This window comes from Myotis lucifugus, unplaced genomic scaffold (assembly GCF_000147115.1).
Source record: "Myotis lucifugus unplaced genomic scaffold, Myoluc2.0 scaffold_278, whole genome shotgun sequence".
In the NCBI taxonomy this organism is placed as follows: domain Eukaryota; kingdom Metazoa; phylum Chordata; class Mammalia; order Chiroptera; family Vespertilionidae; genus Myotis; species Myotis lucifugus.
The window spans coordinates 1,167,510-1,182,085 of record NW_005871326.1 but is presented as its reverse complement, the minus strand read 5'-3'; the positions used below and the strand labels follow the sequence as shown (position 1 = coordinate 1,182,085).

General features: G+C 44.6%; 1 protein-coding gene across 1 annotated transcript in view; it reads right to left on the bottom strand.

The window, feature by feature from the left end:
* The window catches only part of CUNH14orf37 (chromosome unknown C14orf37 homolog), a 101,673-nt gene extending 98,118 nt beyond the window's left edge, over positions 1-3,555 (bottom strand). The window contains exon 1 of the mRNA XM_006099582.3: positions 3,526-3,555. The gene's annotated coding sequence lies outside the window, so the exon portion shown is untranslated. The remainder of the gene's footprint in view (positions 1-3,525) is intronic.
* Positions 3,556-14,576: the final 11,021 nt, after the last annotated feature.

Genomic DNA, 14,576 nt, shown 5'->3' with positions numbered 1-14,576 from the left:
CACCAGGAGGCAGACGCTCCAACTGCTAGGTTAGCTTGCTGCTGAGGTCCAGCTGATCGGGACTGAGTGAGATGGGCCAGACATGCCCTGGAGCCCTCCCGTGGTCCCTCGCCAGCTGGCCAACCTCCTGGGTCCCTTCCTGGCCCCAATCGTGCACTGGTGGGGTCCCTCAGCCTGGCCTGCGCCCTCTTGCAATCCAGGCTGAGGGACCCCCCCCCCCACCAAGTGCACAAATTTCGTGCACCAGGCCTCTAGTCCATATATAATTATATGTCATGTTCTTCACGTTTGGCTACATTGTCAATGTGTTATTTTAATAACAGCAATAACTTTAGTGTTCTCATCTCTGCTATTATTTTAGGTTTTCGGTGTTTATTTCATTTTAAAAACTAGATCAACAGTAACAAGTGACAAGTCTCAGAGCTTCAGGTCAACTTGCTTCCCAGTTACCATCTCACCTTTAAAAACCCAATTAGTGATTCTGTGATTGATGAGGGAACAGGAAACTCTTTCCCTTCCTTGTCTGTGTCTTGATCATCTTTCCTTTTTGTGTTTTTCCTGACCCTTAATGATGAATTTGTCATTGTCTTACCTTTTCTTGTAATCCTGAAGGCCCTCACTGCCAAAGCTTTTTCATTTGTCTAGAAGAGCAAGGCTTATCAAGACTCTGATCCTATTAGCCCAACAGTGGCACATGGCATTAAAGTACCCTTCCGATTCACTGTGTTTTGGACAACCGTCAGTGGCCTGATACAGTGGCTTTAAGATCATCTGTCCCCAGTCATTTTTCACTATAAATTAAGTAGCTGGAATGACAGATGATCCTTTCAGCAGCATGTTTGACCACAGAGGAAGGAAGGAGAATAGAGTAACCACAAAGAAAAGCATGGTCCCCCAGGAAGGGCTAAGCGGGCTGGGTCACGATGGTTACTCTGCCAACTCCCTGCGCAGGTCTTCCCATCCCTGCAGGTCACAACTAAGCTCTACACATTGAGCCCACAGCTCTATTCTCTGCAGTGTAGCACTGGAGACACTGGAGATGAATGAAGATGTCTGTGCTTATCATCCCTCCCACATCATCTTATTCCTAGGAAAAGAAGCGAGATCTGAAGATTTAAAAACTGGCTTGAAATTCCAGCTCTACCTTAGGCAAAATCACTGAAACTCGGTTTCCTCGTTACAAAATGGAGACAAGAATGTTTATTCTGTTTTCTTCAAAAGGTGGAAGAGAAACCAAGAAAGTGATAATAGACATGAAAATGGTTTGAAGAATTTAAGACATAGTAGTGTGGTTCTGACATGCATTCCCCTCAAACTACAGAAATGTGAGCAATTTGAAGCATCCATAACATCCTTTTTCCTCCTAGCTATGTCCATGGAGCCTCGCCTTTCTGCTTCTCATATAGACAAAATGGCCAGGGAATCATCTGATGTTTGCAGAATCCTGCCCTAATCAATCGTGATCAGCAAGCTCCTGTCCATCCATCATACAGTTATTTTCAATGACCCAATCTGACACTTCATTTCTGTTCTTTGTGCTTCACAAACCTCATTTGCTATACAAGGTCTCTAAGAACTAGCTGCACTTAAGGAGAAGGTAATCCAATCCCCAGGTAGACATTTCAAGGAATAAACATAATATGTAACATTTCAAGCTGAAATTTGATTCAGACACTCTCCTTATAATCACCAAGGAGACACAACAGGAGGAAAAAAAACACACACACACACAGGATTGACCGCGCATCTTAGTAGGAAATGAGTTTTCACTTTACAGAGATTAAACCCAGGTTCCCTTGGAACACCAGCTTCCCTATTGTGAGAATAAACAAAATTCAGTGAACAAAAATACAATTCCATACACAATGTTTCAGGCAAACTGCTGAATAAACAGTGAAGAACACCTTTAGTCAAAAGAGTGGAAATAGGTTAGCCCAGCTTCCTCTTACTGATGCTATACTTAGATTTAGCACCAAACCGTATCTGTAGAACCAAATTATGACCCTGAAAGGTTTAGCACGAAACGCCAGAATATAATGGTAAGAAACTTCCTATGAAAACAAAGACAAATCCGCCTCTCCCTAGTTAGCTGTTGCTGTAGCTACATCAGACTCCCTCAGGCTTGGGAGTTTTGTGAATAAACACAATCCATACCAAGTCAGCCGCATAAGTGTTTGGTTCATTCTTAGGACAAATATAACAGCTCTGCCTTATTCATAAAAGTGAGTCTACCCTAAAATCTCTACTGTGTGTAAAAATCAGTCCCAATGTTCTGATGCTGTGAAACCTTACCCCCGTTTTGCGTTTCTTTCAATAGATGCTACAGTGAGGTTCTGCGGGCGAGTGAGCAAGTCGGGTGTGACTCTGTAGGCTCCGGCTTAAATGAGACTCCTTGGAGCCCAACAGCATCCCTTGTGACCAGGGAAATACACAAAAAGGAGGGGGAGGCATGCCAATCCTGGCCACACATTGTGCTCCCTACCGAAGAAACCCTGCAGAGGTCTATGGGCGGATTTGTGAACCACTCCCTCTCCCCTCTAAGTTTCAAACTAAAACTTCCACACAATGAAAGCAGACACTTTAAAGCAGCCCCTCTCCTCTCTCCTCCACAGCAGCTCTGCCCTGAAATGAGGTGCCAAGATCCTGGCAGACCCTTGGGATCAGCGTGGGAAGGCAGGTTTCTCATCTTTAAGAACTCCAACTCTTAAGAGTCTTTGGCTGCTTCCTCACCAGCCAGGGCTCTACACGTTCAGAATCTACACGGGTCAGGTTCTGTCAGTGCCCAGGACGCACACGAGACATCTGGGCACCTCCAGGCAGCACCTCCCAACAACCGTTCTGGAATCTCAGGCAGAGCCTGACCTCCGCGTCTAACCCGCAGGCCCGCCTTCCAATAAAGTGACCTTTCTAAGGAGCATCCTCCTGCCGCGTGCTGGGGGGCCGGCCAGGGTCTGAGGAAGGAGGCTCAGTGACACCTCTGCGCTAAGCACTCCACTGTTTGTTTTCGGCAAAGTAACAAACAACACATTTCGGTGGCCACCGCAGCCCTCATTGGCTCCTCAGCTGCTGAGCACTGTTCGGCAGCGGGGACACTGCGATCGATGCTTTGAAAGGAGCAAATCGCAGCCTTCGGGAACTTCTCTATCACCGCCGTGAGGTTGGGAGGGGAGAGAGAGAAGAAAGAAAAGCCCACACAAAAGCAGCTAGTCCTGCAAGCTCCGCCAGCACAAAGGCCCGCTCGCCGGTGCGGAGCCGGGAGGCTGGGCTGGAGCGAGGAGTGCGGCGAGCCCTCCGAGGCCTGCGCCGCGCCCAGCGCTCGCGGAGCTGCCCCTGTGCACCCCGCGCCACGCACCGCGTTCCGACTGGGGCGCAGGGCGCACGCCCGGCGCGCCCCTGACCGCCGCGCTCCCCGGACAGCACGGCTCCCGGGCGACCCCCCGCTGCCCAGGGCTCGGGCTCCGTCTCTGCCCGGCCCTGGGTCTGCAGCCACGGCTCCCCGAGCGGCAGGAGCCCGGCCGTCCTCACCTGTGCGCCTTCAGCCGAGCAGCGCGCGGAGAGCGGCGGCGCCCGCGCTCGGCATCCCCGCGGCGGCCCCTGCAGCGGTGGCGGCCCGCTCCTCCGTCTGCGATGCCAAGGGGGAGGGCGCTTCGCTTTGTTGCTTATTCATGAGGCCGCGGTGACGGCTAGGGATTGGACGGACGATGTGCCCGCCCCGGCTTCGCTGCCCCTGACACCCGATGCGGTCGTCCCACGCCCCTCGGAGCCCACTTACCCGCCTCTGCTTTTGCGCTGGGGACGGGGCGGCCGGGGCGAGTCCTGCTCGGGGCGGGGCGCCTGAGACCCCCTTCCCGAGACCCCCCGCCGGGCTGCCCTTCTTTGAAGCCTGGGCTTCCGCGATAGCTTTCCCTCGGTGTCTACGAAGAGGAAACCAGGCTCCGTTTTCGCTAGAAGAGCCCTAATTTCTCTGGTCCTTGATTAGGGCAAAGGGCGCAAGTAGGGGGCTGTAGGACGTTCCTTATGGAAATTGTACCGCGTCGCCGTGCCCCTAAATTGGACCCTGTAAAATAGCGCTACACAAAGTGTTCCTTTCTCAGTCACTCGGAGAAGTTGAAAATAAGTGCTAATAAGTAGTCGGTTTATTGAGCCCTTTGCTCCTGCCAGGCACAATGCTAGATGTTTCCTTCACTCATCGCCGGCTTGATCTACCCAGTAACCCTGGAAGGTCGATTTGGGTAATCCCTATTTATTAGGGGAGCAGGTTGAGGCTGAAAGCTATATAACTTGCCGGAGGTCTTATGGCTAATGCGGGTGATTCGTTACCTCCTTTCTTAGTATCTCAGGGACTGTTTCCTTTTTCTGTTTCTCCTAATTGTAGGTAAAAAGGTGTCAGGAACGAGGGGCCCATTCTAGAACAATCCTCACAACACTTTCTATTTGCAAAGCACTCTCCACGTGCCTTATCTCTTGTACTTAGTAACTACCTTCTTTTAAATAGCTGTCTTAGTTCTGATTCAGTTATTTGCAAACTCCTTGAAGTCAGAGTAAGGGCTCCTTCACCTTTGACCCCCACACCTAACACCAGGCACAATTGTGCGTTGTTATCTTACCTATTCCACCCCCCTTTAGAAGGTAATATCTTTGTATTTCTAGGAAGATAGTCAACAAAGTTGCTAAATGGAATGTGATTGAGTTGAATTGACTCTGTAAGATATGTTTTTTATGTGTATTCAGTGCAATACAATGTCACACATTGTACTGTGACCAGGTCTTCTACCTGGATTCAATACCCACCAGGTGAATAAGTCACACCCAGCCTGCCCAAGTTGTGTTTCAACATTTTATTTGAAAGTCATGTAGTATATGGTGAGATTCCCAGCTAGACCACAAAATTGGGTCTACTTGACCCAAATGCAGCAAATAATAGTACTAATTAAAACAACCTAATCAATGAGGTTGAACCAGAGGGCCAAATAGAATAGAAGACAGAAGAAGAAAAGACTTCCAGCTCCCGGCACATCTAGACCCAGCCCTACACACAAACGAAATATTCAGTTTCTTGGACATCTTTCTCCGTCATTATGAACCCCTCTCTAACATTCTTGTGTTCTCTTTTTTAGAAATCCATGATGCTGTAAATCAGTGGTTCTCAACCTTGGCTGCACATTAGAAGCACCTGGGAATCTTTTTAAAATCCTGATTTCTGGGCCTCATCCTCCGGAAATTCTGTTTCTTTGTTATGGGGTGGGGCCACAACATTAGTAACAAAATAAAAAAAGAATTTCTGGAGGATGTGGCCCAGAAATCAGGATTTTAAAAAGATTCCCAGGTGATTCTAATGTGCAGCCAAGGTTGAGAACCACTGCTGTAAATCCTCACTACAAAACTCCACTACCCACACCTGCTTTATACGCAAACTTGCTTTCTCCAAAATCACCCTTCTCCCATAATAGAATTCCTATTAACCTTTTCCTCAATGCACATTACTTCAGCTATGCACAAAAAGTAAGTGATCTTATTGGAACTCCTCTATACTAGTCTTTTATCCTTCCCAAAAATAGTTCATATTGCTTTAAGCAATCTGATTAATGCAATTCATCTCAACAGCTAATGCCGGTGTTGTAGGCAGTTAATGAGCAGAACAAGGACGATGGGCCACGTACAGGAAGGAGGTCATCAGGGTGGAAGGCCCCAGGTCCCTAGCAATGGACACCTTGCCCCCAGGATGATTTTGCCTCCCCTCGCATATCGTTTGTCATGCAGTTTGGACGCCCTGACTTTTCCTCCCTGGAGATAACATCTAGGCCTCAGTTATATTTTAGCTCCAGGCCCAGGTAAGCAACAAAACCAGCCATGGCTGACATCAGGACCCCCTGCCCTGGTGCCGGCCAACAACCCTGAAAGGACACACCTGGAAAGCTACGGCATATTCTATTAAGATCTTTCCCGGGACCTCCCCTAAAATCTCTGTCCTTAAAACCCTTCGGACAGACTTCCCAGGGCACCCTCCCTCCAGGGAGCATGTCCCATCCCCTTCCCCACCCACCACAACACTGGTACATGGCAGTGATAATAAGATCCACTCTTCCATCCAGCATCACACACATTGTAAATCAGGAAAAGTGGACTCTAAAAGTCAAATCAGTAAATCCACAGGTAATGGATGTTATTAACCTTTTATAGGTGAGACAAGAAATTGTATGTGTGCACCAAAGAGTTTGGGAACACTCAAAACTACAATCGGGGTAAGTAAGCAAGGAAGTTCAGGAAGGCAGTTTTGGGGTTGCCAGATTTAGTAAGTAAAAATAGAGAATTTCGATTCAGTATTTGGGACATACTTATGCTAAAAATTATGTGTTGTGTATCTGAAATTCAAATTTAATGGGGCATTCTGTATTTTATCTGAACTTTGCAGTATTAGGTGATTGCTTTGTCCTGGTTGGTAAAAACCTTTATATCAGAAAGGAATTGGTCCCATGTAGCAAAGGACAGGACAGTCAGTCCCAAGAGCCAGGAGTGGACAATGTCCATTCAAATGCCACCCAGAGGGGAGAGTATGGCGATGCAGACTTGAGCATTAGGGTGTCCTTGGTAAGGCTATCACGAAGTTGGGTAGAATCCTTCACAGTATATCAGCTAATTCTCTGTATTCTGCGTCACAGATACCAAGGAACTGACACCTTGATTTCCCATGTATAATGCCCATACGGCACTGCGGAAATGAGATTTGTGAGCTGGATTGTGTGTGTCGGTTTGTAACAGACCTACTTCTGATGCCCACAAAAAAAAAAAAATGGGTTTCTGGTCTTGCAAAAGTGAGAACAAGACCATGAGTGGAGCTGACGCTACCAAGGTAAGTGCCACTTAACGGCTCACATAAGAGCTCTTGACAAGCAGCCAGCAAGACCTCCCCAGACTCTGCACCACTGTTTCCTGGGGATGTATTTTGTTTTCGTTTGTTTTGTTTTGTTTTCATTTGAAATTACATGAGTGACAAGTACATGAGACAACAGAACAAAATGAAATGAAAGAAACCCATGAGGAAAAATCTTTCTGGAAGGCAGAGTTTGCCTAGAATCTCCTCAAAACCTTGCCTGTCATTCCGTGATTTCCCCCTCCCTTTGTTTTTGAGCCTCTAAAACTCCTTCCTTGGCTTCTGTTGTTCTTATAGGCTCCCAAGGCACCCAACAAGGAGGTCCAGGCATGGGTGGAGAGGACAGGAGCTTCTAGGTAGAGTAGGGGTCTTCTACAAATTGGATATTCTTCACCACAAAAGATTGTCTTCCTTTCTGGCCTTCCGAACACTTTTATTTTTTTATTTTTTTTAAAATATATTTTATTGATTCTTTACAGAGAGGAAGGGAGAGAGATAGAGAGTCAGAAACATCGATGAGAGAGAAACATCGATCAGCTGCCTTCTGCACAACTCCCACTGGGGATGTGCCTGCAACCCAGGTACATGCCCTTGACCAGAATCAAACCTGGGACCCTTCAGTCCGTAGGCCGACGCTCTATCCACTGAGCCAAACTGGTTTCGGCCCGACCACTTTTATGAACATGAGCTTTTCAGCATCTCCCAATGTTCTCTGCCCAACTGCTCCCTGACTCTCATTCTTGTTTGGAGACTTCCTGGTTGCTTTTAATTTTTTAAGTTGAAATTTCCAGGAGCCAACTCTAGTGTAAAATAGTATTGCTAAGTATACTCTACTCACTCTGGGCATTCAATAAATATTTGAATGGTAATGGTTATGGTGATGATGATGTAAACGATGGTAATATTGTTAGAATCCGTTTCATTAATTCTGATAGATGTTTTCATTGCATCCGAAACCCTCAGAACATTGGATGTGACTATTTCAGTGATAATGAGCTTAGATTTTTACCTCCTACTAAATTGTCTTAAGTATGCAGTTTATTGGGAAGATAAGTAGGTAGGAGGAATCCGATAACAAATGATTTTCCTTAAACAAAGCCTTAGAACAGCAAATTTTTATACACTGTTTTTAACTCTCAACATGAGTTCATTATATTTACCTATAATATTCAACTCTTATTATGTAAATACCCAGAAGAATTCTCTTACTTCTCTGCTCTCCCCTAAGAAATCTATTATTATTGTAGAAGCAGAATATTACATGCTTTACATTCCCTTTTTTTAAAAAAATCTGTTATTTTCTATATTCCCTTATTAAGTGTTAAATTTTTTTAAGCTCCGAACGTTCTTATTCAGTTCTAACAAAAGTTTTTATGCTGTTACCTTGAAAAAAGCAAGATAAGAGAGGAAGGAGTTACTAATGCAAGTACACAAACAAAATTTCTGAATAGTACATCTATTGAAAAAGATACTTTTTAGATAAAGCCAAGGGTGAAGACATTTACAAAAAAGAAATCTTGTCTTTTTCTTTTTTTGGCAGCCATGAATAATGTCCTTGTGAAACTGTTTGTAAAAATTCTCTTAAAAAGATTTGAACATTAAAGGTTTAATGTCTCCTATGAAATAGACACTTTAATCCTAAATGAGTTGGTCATCATGAGTAACTATATTCAAAATGGTGTCTATAGCTGTAGGAAATATATGAATTGCTCTTTACTATGTCAGACAAGAGTCTTATCTCCATCCTTGTCTCTTTTTCTCTATGCCTAATGGTAAAGAAATTGATGACTTTAATAGATTTCTTATCTTAAATAATGGGCATGAGGTATTTATTATTAACATAATGGTATGCATATTTTCTGCCTATGTTGCAAAGAAATATTATTTACTCTTCTCTGCCTTTACCAAGGATAAAATTAAAGAAAATGACTTTACTAAGGAATAGCAGAGCTCAAGCTTGAGGAATCATTCTTGTCAGAGAAAGTTCTTGGAGTCTGGAATAGATTATGAAAGACATTATATATTCTCTTTTGTTCTAAGTTTCTAAAAAAGGATAAATTTTGGAAGATGGCGGTGTAAGTAAATGCCTGTACTCCCCGCCTCCCATAGCTACACCAATATTACAGCTAAAATACAGAACAACCATCATCCAGAACCGCTGGGAAGCTGGCTGAACGGAAGTCCTACAACTAGAGAAATAAAGAAGAAAGCACACCACCCGGCCAACTGGGAGGTCATGGTACAATTCCTGGTCAGGGCACATGCCCAGGTTGTGGGTTCAGTGTGGGGAGTGCAGGAGGCAGCCAATCAATGATTCTTGCTCATCATTGATGATTCTATCTCTTTCTCCCTCACTTCCTCTCTGAAATCAATAAAAATATTTAAAAAAGAAAAAGAAAGAAAGAAAGAAAGAAAGAAAGAAAGAAAGAAAGAAAGAAAGAAAGAAAGGGAAGAAAACACACTGAGACTGGTAGGAGGTGCGGAGGCACTGAACCAGCTGGTCCGGCACCCACGTGTACCACTTTTTTAACCAGGAGGAAGATTGTCTCTGCAAAAGCCGCCCTGAGGAGCAAGGGGTCCCAGCTCCACACCAGAAGCCTATCCCAGGGTCCCAATAGGCAGTAAGAACTATGAGCTGTAAAAACCAGTGTGAATTGGGACTCAGTGACACAGCTGCTGGAGACGCAGCTGTTCCTCTTAAAAGGCCAGCACCATGAACTGAACTTACAAGGTCCTGCTTCCTCTGAGCTCCAGTGCTAGGGTGAGACTCTGGGGGACACAGACACATATGAGGAGGAACTGGATTGTCTGGCTTTGGGGCAGGAACTCGGGGGCAGCTTTCTCCCAGACAGAGGTGTTCGCAGAGATCATTGTCTAAGCTGGGACTTCCTTGGTCACAGGGCTGTACCCTGGTGATTCCCTAAAACTCTGCCACATCCAATTTACAACTCCACCCAAGCTGTGTGCAGTGGCTTTTGCATATGAATGGCCTTTCCTTGCTAAGGGTAAAATCTCTCAGACAAGCTGCTGCTGGGTCAGGGAGCCCCAAACCTATCAATAAAAGGCCCAAGACCCAGCACCAGCATCAGCCTGCCTTGCTTTATAGCTGGGCCTCATCTGGGCACTTCCAAACCCAATACAAAGAGGAGGAATCTGCAGATCTCTCTGTAGCTCCTGCTGAGTGGCCCCAGGAAGTGACTGACATTGCATTTCCCTGGAGACCCAAGAGCCAGTGTACCCAGTGGTCAGTGTCAGACCATAACAGATTACAACTCTACACATCTATAAGCAACACACTCAGGAGCAGACTCGGTGAGCACCAAAGCCCCACTGAAACAAGTCCTACTCCACAGGGGAGTCCCCTGCACAGCAGCTCTCCCACTGTAGTCGCAGCTGGTCCTCACAGCCAATTGTCCTGAAGGTCAATTCCTCCCGGTGACACCAACAGCAATCAATTCTCAACTACAACAAGACTGTCCTCAGAGGCCACAAAAGGGTGTACCTAGAGCTCCCACTCAGGTGACTGGGGAGGCTGAGCCACTGGGCCCTGTAGGACACCTACTACACAAGGCCACTCTACCAGCTCAAGGAGACATAGCAGCTCTACCCAATATATAGAAACAAACACAGGGAAGCAGCAAAATGCAGAGACAGGGAGGCATGTTGCAAATGAAGGAAATAGACAAGAGCAGACTACTGGATATAGAGTTCAAAACCACGGTTATAAGATTACTCAAGAATCTTCTAGAAACCTCCAAAAAATGGAAAAGGACTAGCTAGAAATTAAGCATACACTGATTGAAATAAAGAATAATATACAGGGTTTCAACAGTGGAATGGAGGATTCTGAGAATCAAATCAACGATTTGAAATATGAGGAAGCAAAAACATCCAACCAGAAGAGCAAAAAGAAAAAAGAGTCCAAAAATGTGAGGATGGTGTAAGGAGCCTCTGGGACAACTTCAAGCGTACCAACATTCACATTGTCGGGGTTCCAGAGGAGGAGAGAGAGCAAGATATTCAGGACCTGTTTGAAGAAATCATGACAGAAAATTTCCCTTGCCTGGTGAAAGAAATACACTTACAAGTCCAGGAAGCATAGAGAGTCCCAAACAAGAGGAACCCAAAGAGGACCACCCCAAGACACATCATAATTAAAATGCCAAGGGCTAAAGACATAGAGAGAATGTTAAAAGCAGCAAGAGAAAAGGAGTTAGTTACCTACAAGGGAATGTCCATACGACTGTCAGCTGACTTCTCAACAGAAACTATGCAGGCCAGAAGGGAGTGGCAAAAAAATATTCAAAGTGATGAATAGCAAGGATCTACAACCAAGATTACTCTACCCAGCAAAGCTATCATTCAGAATTGAAGGTCAGATAAAGAGCTTCACAGACATGGAAAAAGCTAAAGGAGTTTATCACCACCAAACCAGTATTATATGAAATGTTGAAGGATATTCTTTAAGAACAAGAAGAAGAAGAAAAAAAAGATTAAAAATATGAACTACAAAATGGCAACAAATACATACCTATCAACAATTGAATCTAAAAATCAAAATAAACGAAGAAGAAATCTAATGAACAGAATAAACTGGTGAATACAATAGTATCAGGGACATGGAAATGCAACAGACTGATGATTCTCAGAGGGAAGGGGTGTGAAGGGGCAGGAAGAGATTAAACAAAAATCTTATATGCACATATGCTTTACCTATGGGCACAGAAAATAGGGTGGCAAAGACCTGGGGCGGGGCGGGAACTGGGTAGAGGGGGGCAATGGGGGAAGAAAGAGGGACGTCTTTTTTTCCCCATTGCCAATAATCTTAACAATAAAGATTTTTAAAAATAATTAAAATAAAATAAAATAAAAAAGGATAAATTTCATCCTGGCTGGGTTGGGGTTTCTGATGAAACACCATTAGCTCACTCAACAAGGAAATAATGAGGATAGTTGCAAATGTGGGAAAACTACCAAATATATTTACCCTGGCTAACTGTATTATTGTTTATTACCTGCCTTCCAACAAATGTTGCTTATTTTACTTTTTAAAAATATGATTCAGCCCAGCTGGCAGGACTCAGTGGTTCAGCGTTGACCTACGAACCAGGTCATGGTTCGATTCCTAGTCAGGGTACATGCCCGGGGTTGTAGGCTCTATCCTCAGGAGGGGGCGTGTTGGAGGCAGCTGATCGATGATTCTCTTTCATCATTGATGTTTCTATCTCTCTCTCCCACTCCCTTCCTCTCTGAGATCAATAAAAAAATATATTTAAAAAAAATATGAATCAGGCTGTGACGGGTGTGGATCGGTTGGTTGAACAGAAGGTCACTGGTTCAATTCCAGGTCAGGGCACATGCCCAGGTTTCCGGGTAGGGGGCATGTAGAAGGCAGCTGATCCATGTTTCTCTCTTTCATTGATGTTTCTCTCTCCCTTCCTCTCTCTCTCTAAAATTGATAAAAACATTTTTAAATAAAAATATGGTTGGCTATTAACATTACATTCAGGATACATAGTGTACATTCAATCTGCAGCACATTGACAGCAAAAGCAGAGAACAGATTATTATCAATAGAGTATCAATACCATGTAATGAGCATGTACTTGGGGCTCATAATCAGAATAATACCAACAATTTGAACATTGGTTTACCAAGGTTTAAATATGGCATGGAAATCAGTACCCCCCAAAAAAGACTTTGCTTCCAGGGTAACATTCAACCTCCCATTACATTCCTTATCCCTATACATTTTGACTAATTCTCCTGGCCAAACTGTCTTAGATGACAGGAGAATTGAGTTTGTGACTCACAGTCATTAAGCAATGAGCAGTCCACCATTTAATGCATTTATTTTGGCATTGAGTTTAGCTACATGGTTAATCAATCAACAAGTGTTTTTGTGTTGTGGAAAGTATTGGTATAGGTGAAGATACATAATTGAACACAACTTTTCTTACAGATCTTAAAAGTAGTGGAGAGGGAAAGGTTGTACACACATAAGCATTACCGATAATACCTAATATAAAATTTCCTTATACACTTCTTCAGTGATATAACTGTGGTACTGATTTTCATCATCTTTTTTCATAATACTACTACAGAGAGGGAATATTTATTAAAGCCTATGTGGAAACTCCATGTCTTAATATAGTCAGGACATGTTAGTTATGTAACCACCTTCCCCACAGAAATTGCAAGTTGTCTGAATTAAGACAGTGTGTTTTATATAGTCTCACATCTCCCACAACACCTACGGCAGTGCCTTGACTTAGCAGCTGCTCAGAAAGAATTTGTTGACTATTTAATTATGGCCATAAGCTTATTACCAAAATAAACACTGTAATGCTCATCATTTTACTATGAAGCACAAACTGAATGCTACTAACTTAGAAAGGACGTTTGCCCAGCTTCAGAATGAGACATATTAACCTCACACAAATTAAGAAAATATATTCCAATATAAGTTGCTCTGAGACTCAGGATTTAAATATTTTTATAACCTACTAGAGGACCGGTACATGAAATTCATGCACGGGGGGGAGGGGGGATGGAGGTCCCCTCAGCCCAGCCTGCACCCTCTCCAACCTGGGACCCCTTGGGGGATGTCTGACTGCCAGTTTAGGCCCGACCCAGGAATTGGGCCTAAACTGGCAGTCGGACATCCCTCTCACAATCCTGGACCACTGGCTCCTAACCGCTCACCTGCCAGCCTGATTGCCCCTAACTGCCCCACCTGCTGGCCTGGCCACCCCTAACTGCCCCCCACTGCCAGCCAGGTCACCCCCAACTGCTCCCCCCGCCAGCCTGGTCACCCCTTACTGCCCTCCCTGTCAGCTTGGTTGCCCCTAACTGCCCCCCCCACCAACCTGGTCGCCTCTTACTGACCCCCTGCCAGCCTGGTCACCCCTAACTGCGCCTCCCCTGCCAGCCTGGTCGCCCCCAACTGCTCCCATTGCTGGCCTGCTGCCCCCAACTGCCCCCCCTCCCCCGCCAGCCTGGTCGCCCCACACAGCCTGCTGTTCAGTCATTTGGTCGTTCCTCACTAACCCCCCTGCTGGCCTGGTCGTAGGCAGCCATCTTGTGAGGGTGTGAGGGCTAATTTGCATATTACCTCTTTATTATATAGGATGAGAAGGGATGTAAAAATATTTACATGTATATAGCCTGTCTGAAACCAGAGAACTGGGCCAGTTGATATTCATATTTCAAATCCCCTTCTAACCACAAATCTACAACCTTTTTAAGGGTAAAGTTTACATTCATTTAAAGAGGAGCTGCACATGAACAAGAAATTCCTTGAGTGTAAGAATTCAAAAAAGGGGGGGAAAGCTGTTCCAAGCAGAATCCAGAATCTATATTCCATCCGGGTTCAAATCCTTAGAAATAGCCACAGCAATATGTTTTGTTTTATTTATTTTTGTTAAGACCTACAATATAAAGTAGACATAAAAGGTACATTTTGCAGAATCAGTTCAAAGCAATTCCTCCATAACTTGTTTACAAAAATAACCAGAGGGGAAAAAATTTTTTCGTTCAGAACCTGAATGACTCTCACACAGAGGAAATTATTTACTTTGGACCGGTCTAAAGCGCTAGGCATCACCACAAAAGAAAAAATAAATCTGTCTCTAAAAGATTCCCAGTAAAGACAAATGGGATGGTCACGTGATGTTCTTTCTTTTCTCTTTTTGCTTTTAGGAGC